The sequence below is a fragment of the Mercenaria mercenaria genome, chromosome 17 (assembly GCF_021730395.1).
Source record: "Mercenaria mercenaria strain notata chromosome 17, MADL_Memer_1, whole genome shotgun sequence".
Classification (NCBI taxonomy): domain Eukaryota; kingdom Metazoa; phylum Mollusca; class Bivalvia; order Venerida; family Veneridae; genus Mercenaria; species Mercenaria mercenaria.
In genome coordinates this window covers 51,437,733-51,444,070 of record NC_069377.1, presented here as the reverse complement: position 1 = coordinate 51,444,070, position 6,338 = coordinate 51,437,733, and positions in this window count along the sequence as shown.

Here is a 6,338-nt window from a genome sequence, read left to right as displayed (position 1 = left end):
GATTTGAAACTTATTTTTTTCTTTTTCTAGATCAATTACCAACCTCATTGGGTCAAGTCCCATAACTCTGACATGTTTTTTGAGCAAATTATGCCCCCTTTTAGACTTAGAAAATTTTGGTTAAAGTTTTACATGCAAGTTACTATCTCCAAAAAATAATGCAGATATTGATTTGAAACTTCACTTGTGTCTTCGGGGTTATAAACTAGTTGATAGCATCAAGTCCCATAACTCTGACCTTCATTTTGGCCAAATTATGTCCCTTTTGGACTTAGCAAATTCTGGTTAAAGTTTTGCGTGCAAGTACATACGGCTATTACTAAAAGGCATATAGATTTGAAACTTATTTTTTTTTTTCTAGATCAATTACTAAACCCCACTGGATCAAGTCCCATAACTCTGGCATGTATTTTGGGCAAATTATGCCCCCTTTTAGACTTTGAAAATTTGGTTAAAGTTTTACATGCAAGTTTCTATCTCCAAAACTAATGCAGATATTGAATTGAAATTCACATGTGCCTTCGGGGTTATAAAACTAGTTGATAGCAGCAAGTCCCATAACGATATGCATTTTGGTCAAATTATTCCCCTTTTGAACTTAAAACTCTTTTGATATTTAACCTTTTGGGTAATATTTTCCTGCTTCTTGGACAATATTTTGAATAGTCGAGCTTGGCTGTCTTACGGACAGCTCTTGTTTAAACACATGTTGATTTATGCAAAAAAAAAATGAATATTTTGATATAAGCAGCAAAGCAGTAGCCTTTTGTTTCTGGCAGTCAACAGTATGTTTGGCAAAGGTTATTTCAGATTGAATATATGGAAGACTTGGCAGACCTTGTATGATTACAGGATTAGCTGCTATATTGATGCACATAATTAAACATCATGCATCCCTAAATTTTGTTTATAGGAACACCTTAGCAACAAGTAAATGACCTTTATGGGGAAGGTCATTTTTAAAGTAAACAGCAGGTTGAAGAGATAAGACAGTATATATCCATAATTAAAAAATTATTCAGTTTATTACATTTATGTGTGATGATCATTATAAATGTTGACATATATATTTTACGAAATTTTGTGTTATATCAGTTTTATTCTGGACCTTTATAGGGGCTTTATGTGGCAATAACTTAAACAGAATGAATTGATTTATAAGATTACTGTATTTTAAGGAAAACAAAGCAAAAATGAAGTTGTGTCATTCATATAATAGATGCTTGTTTAATGATATAACTTCTTGTCAATTTCTGTTTTAAAGATTAACTGTCGGCATTATTGAATAGTTATTACATGTCATAAATCTCACACAGTAAATTGAATTAAACAGTGTTACAAACAGTATATAAGTATAGCTGAGCAGTAATTTGCAAGATTTCGTTTTAAACATTGGTCATCATAAACATCTGATAGACAGTTCTCACTTAAGAAATGACTGCTCCAAGCTGGGTTCAGACTGGCAGTGACTAGATTTGCCTAGATCCAAAACCCATGTAGCTGTCTAACTGATTTGTCCTATTTTCATTTATATGTAGGTATTAGTAAAAATTGTCTTCGAACAAAATAGAGATTTTTTTTTTTGGTCATCACATGCACTTGCTATAGTAGTTTGTGCCTTGTACTCCCCAAAATTAATCTTTTTTACCACAAAGTTCATGTATATAATATGGTAGAATGTGAACTACCTGCAAGGCTATATAAATCTGAATGCTTATGTACCACTTTAAGTGGGTGTAACTATAGAAATTACGACCAATAATCAATAAATTTCAAAGCTTGTTTTGATAAATTTATATCTCTGTGTGATTGTTAATATGTTAAGACTGTGATATTTATAGGATTTGTTTGTATTTATATGTATAAATGTAGTGTAAATGAAATAGACATCTCTGTTTAACATTATGATGATTATTTTTGTTTGTACAAAATTTTAGTGTATTGCTATAGCAAAAGAAGTTTTTGGAGTGTATTGGAGACTGAGCTTGTGAAATGATTAAGGAAGAGATAAGCTACAAAGTAAGGCGGATATTTGATTTTGTAATGACACTGGACAATTATGCAGTGGCTGCTATATGAGAATCAATTTGTTCTGTCTGTCTTTGCATCCTGTATTCCTCTTGTTTGTTTTGGGTTAAGCACTGTTTTTAGACGGGATTTCAGTTCTGTAACTGTGCAGTTATCCTAACTAGTGTTTCTTGATTCTTTACTATTACTTGTTTATATATATGATAGACTATTTTTTTTACACAAAAAAAAACAACAAAAAAACTACCCAAGCTTTAATATTAAATGGAGAACAAAACTGTTAACCACCAGGTTCCAAGTTTGATCTCCATGTGAGATGAATATTATCCATGACAATCTGACATAGTATGTGTATGTTCATTTATCATTTTCTTTTGGTCCATGTTGGTTAGTTGTGAAAAACTCTGGTTAGGTTAACTGATTGCAGTTACCCATTGAAATACTGCTCGGAAATGGCATTAATGCCATTTATCTACCACACTTAATTTAGTACTATCAGTAAGGAACATGTAGTTAAGAAACAAATAATCCACAGAAAAAAGTAAAGTAGAAGTTTGAGCCACTTTCACGAAATTGTAGAAAATGGCTTATATGGCAAATGACATAGTAAACCCTGATTTAAAAGATATTTTAAATATAAAAATATAAAAAGATCTAGCTGGAAAAGTCCTCAAGTGTAGTAATACAGTTTGGGTATGAATCGCAAGAAGAATCGAGAGAAGACTAGTGTGACAAATTGTCTTGATTACGATCAACTGTGCTTTGTTTGAAAACAGTTGTGAACAGATTTGTAGTTGCTACTTATGTGAAGAAAATTTGCAGTTGGCTAAAGAGCATGTTATTTGAATGTTACCACAAGTTGTATTGTAGAGGTAATATGAGCCGTGCCATGAGAAAACCAACATAGTGGGTTTGCGACCAGCATGGATCCAGACCAGCCTGCGCATCCACGCAGTCTGGTCAGGCTCCATGCTGTTCGCTTTTAAAGCCTATTGGAATTAGAAAAATTGTTAGCGAACAGCATGGATCCATGCTGGTCGCAAAGCCACTATGTTGGTTTTCCCATGGCACGGCTCATATAAAGTTTTGTAGGGTATGCTGCAGTGCAGTTCATTTGGGAATGGCTTACACTAACTGATTATGTCTCGCTGTGAGAAATACTGTATTTAGTCTTGTCGTCTGTCTGCTTTGTACCATTTTACCCCTTTAATTTTGAAAGGACTAGGCACAAATATTTTCTGAAAGAAGACTGAGTAGAATGCAACCTGAAGTCACAATGGGTTAAGGCTGTGAAGTAAGGTCAAATAGTATATTGTGTCCACTCATCTTTTTAATCCTGCTGCAGTGCAAGTATTTGTAAAATTTCTATGCGTAAATCAGGGTTCGAATTTAGCCAGATTTTCTACTTGCATTTTTTCGCAAGTGGTATTTTTTTTTAACTTGCTAAATGAAAAAACAACTTGCATTTTCCGCGATTTGTCACTTTATTAGAACATTAACACAAACATCTACGTGACGAGTCCAGCCAATCGTATTTGCACTATATAAATAGTAACTTATTATAGATTACCAAAAAACCCACTGGATGCGATAAACGTCATCAAAATTGGCGCAGGTACTTGTCAGCAGTTGAAAAGACATGCGCACGGGACATGTATCGAGTGTAAACTTTCGTTAACGACGAAAGATGAAAGAGTGCTCCGAAATTCGTTTTGCAAATGACAGTGTGCTGCAATGACCGTGAGTTGTTAAAGAAAGAACAGTGTAAGATCAAGACGACTGTTAGAAATGCACATTATTCGGCCAAAAAATTTCACTCGCAAAAAAATGCTGGTGTCTGAAATCTCACCTTGCAGTTTGAAATTTGCACTCGCATTTCATGAGTATGCGAGCTTAAATTCGAACCCTGTAAATGTTTCCCATATTCAGAGGATGTGTGCACAACATATCCATCAACCATGTTGGTTCAAGGTCAAAGTTGCACTGTGAAATCATGGTGGTCATATTGTCTGCTTCATACCTTTACATTCTCTTGATAAATTCGTAATTCACTTCGCACAATTGTAAGATGATATGCAGAATGTACTTTTCACCCATTTCTGTTTTAGGTCAAGCTAATACATGTTTAATACTGGAGGGCAGTATTTTGTGTTTTCTATATCTTGTAAAGTTTTTATTGATTCAAGGGTTATGTTGGTAGGATTTCATGTGTGTTCAACATGATTGGCTCGTCTGATTTTTGCAAAAAAAATCTACAAGGTATTGTTGTCACTTGATTGTCGACATCGGCGTTGGTTAAAATTTTTGTTTAGATCCACCTTTTCTCAAAAACTATAAGAGCTACAGCTTTGAAACTTTACACACTTGTTTATCATCTTTAGGTGACTATGTAGGCCAAGAACCATAATTCTAATCTGCATTTTGTCAGAATTATGGCCCTTTTTGTACTTAGAAAATTAGTGTTTCTTGGTTATTTTTTTAGCTCCACATTTCACAAAAGACAGTGTGAGCTTTTGACGCCAGCGTCCGTCGTCCGTCATTGCCGGCGAACTTTGCTTGTACCTCTCTATAGGTCACATTTTTCATGGGATCTTTATGAAGTGTCAAATGTTATCTTGATGTTTTCTGGTCAAGTTGAATGGTATGTGCGTCAAAACAGTTCAGTAGGTCTAAAATAGAAAAACCTTTGTGACCTCTCTAAGGCCATTATTTTTCAAAAGATTTCATTTAAATTGGTCAAATGTTCCTTGATGATTCTAGTCAAGTTCGATACTGGTCACGTGCCTCAAAAACTGTAAGATAGGTCAAATAATAAAAAAACCTTGTGACCTCTTGTGGCCATATTTTTCTATGGATCGTATGAAAGTTGGAGGAATGTTTATTTGATGATATTTGGTCAGTTCGAAAATGGTTCAGTGTCAAAAACTAGTCATTAGGTCTAAAAATAGAAAAACTCTGTGACCTTCTAGAGCCATAGTTTTTGAATGGATCTTCATGAAAATTGGTCAGAATGTTCACCTTGATGATATTCTAGGTCAGTTTTGAAATGGGTAACGTGCCATCGTAATAGGTTTAGTAGGTCAAATAATAAAAAAACTTGTGTCTCTCTAGAGGCCATATTTTTCATGGGATCTGTATGAGATTGGTTGAATGTTATCTGATGATATTTAGGCCAGTTGTGAAACTGGTCAACTGTGGTTAAAAACTAGGTCAGTAGGTTAAAAATAGAAAAACCTTGTGACCTCTCTAGAGGCCATATTTTTCACAAGATCTTCATGAAAATTGGTCAGAATGTTCACCTTGATGTTATCTAGGTCAAGTTTGAAACTGGGTCATGTACCTTCAAAAACTAGGTCAGTAGGTCAAATAATAGAAAAACCTTGTGACCTCTCTAGAGGCCATATTTTTCATGGGATCTGTATGAAAGTTGGTCTGAATGTTCATCTTGATGATATCTAGGGCAAGTTTGAAACTGGGTCAGCTGCGGTCAAAAACTAGGTCATTAGGTCTAAAAATAGAAAAACCTTGTGACCTCTCTAGAGGCCATACTTTTGAATGGATCTTCATGAAAATTGGTCAGAATGTTCACATTGATGATATCTAGGTCAAGTTCGAAACTGGGTCACGTGCCGTCAATAACTAGGTCAGTAGGTCAAATAATGAAAAAACCTTGTGACCTCTCTAGAGGCCATATTTTTCATGGGATCTGTATGAAAGTTGGTCTGAATGTTCATCTTTATGATAGCTAGGTCAGGTTCAAAACTGGGTCACATGAGCTCAAAAACTAGGTCACTATGTCAAATAATAGAAAAAAAACGACGTCATACTCAGTTCAAAACTGGGTCATGTTGGGACAGGTGAGCGATTCAGGACCATCATGGTCCTCTTGTTTTTGTTTAGGTCCACCTTTTCTCAAAAACTATAAGAGCTACAGCTTTGAAACTGCACACTTGTTTATCATCATTAGCAAGGATCTTTCCACCACATTATGTGCAGAGTTGGTCATTCAGGGACATTTAGGGTCATACTCGTAGATCAAATTACGTCTTCCTTGTGTTGTTAATTATGAGTTACTAATCACAGTTTTGAAGGAGACATATGTTTTCGTTTATCAGCCATCTTGTTGTTATTTAGTTTGATGTGCAATACAACGATTCCATTACATTCAGCAGTTCTGAAGAGTTGCCATAACTTTACTCAAGATTATTTTACTTTACCTTTGCCACACATTGTAAAACTAAGTATATAAAAAACTATTATGTTTTGGTATGTTGTTGCTGAACCATCATTTTTCTGCTACTAATAAAAAA